The sequence below is a fragment of the Eimeria mitis genome, genomic scaffold, assembly GCF_000499745.2.
Source record: "Eimeria mitis Houghton genomic scaffold, Emh_scaff1552, whole genome shotgun sequence".
NCBI classification, from domain to species: Eukaryota; Apicomplexa; class Conoidasida; order Eucoccidiorida; family Eimeriidae; genus Eimeria; species Eimeria mitis.
Window position 1 is genome coordinate 6,461 of NW_013569750.1, and position 921 is coordinate 7,381.

Sequence of the window (921 nt, forward strand, 5' to 3'; positions counted from 1 at the left end):
TGGGGGCCCCCAGGGGCCCCCAGGGGCCCCCAAGGGGCCCCGCTGCTCACAGGGGGCCCCAAGGGGCCCTGCTGCTGCAGCAGGCTTGCTGCTGCAGCAGCTCCTAGTGGGACGACGTATCGGCAGCAGCAGCAGCAACAGCAGCATCAGCAGCAACAGCAGCAGCAGCAGCAGCAACAGCAAAAGCATTCTATGCAGCAGCAGCAGCATTCTATGCAGCAGCAGCAGCATTCCATGCAGCAGCAACAGCAGCAGCAGCAGCAACGAGAACAGCAGAAACAAACCTTGAGGCCCCCACATAATATTGTTTGCTGCAGCAGCACTGCTGCGGTGTATCTTCAGCTCGCATGCAGCAGCAAGCTGCTGCTGCATGCAGCAGCAAGCTGCTGCAGCATCGATAAGGCCCCCACATCTATCCCCTAACGACGCCACAAACCCAAAGAAAGCAAGCGGGGGCCCCCCCGGGGCCCCCAGGGGCCCCCAGAGGCCCCCAGGGGCCCCCCGGGGCTCACCCACAGGGGGCCCCCAAATGTTTAGGTACACAGTTGGGGCCAAGGGGGCCCCCATGTGTTTAGGTACCCTATTGGGGCCCCCAAGGGGGCCCCCCGGGGGTACCCAAGGGGCCCCCAAGGGGGCCCCCTGGGGGCCCCCAAGGGGTTGAGTAGTGACGGAGGGGTGTGTGCATGCAACGTGCCTTAGGGGGGCCCCCTGCCCCCCTTCAGTGTACAGTTGAAACAACGGTGGGGGCCCCCTTGGTGGCTGCTGCTGCTGCTACTACTACAGCGAGGACCTTCAAACCTTAGAGTACCTGCCCCCTCACGGAAGCAGCAGCAGCAGCAGCAGCAGCTGCTGCTGCTGCTGCTGCTGCTGCAGCGCGGACCTTTAAACCTGAGAGCTGCTGCCCCCTCATGGAGGCAGCAG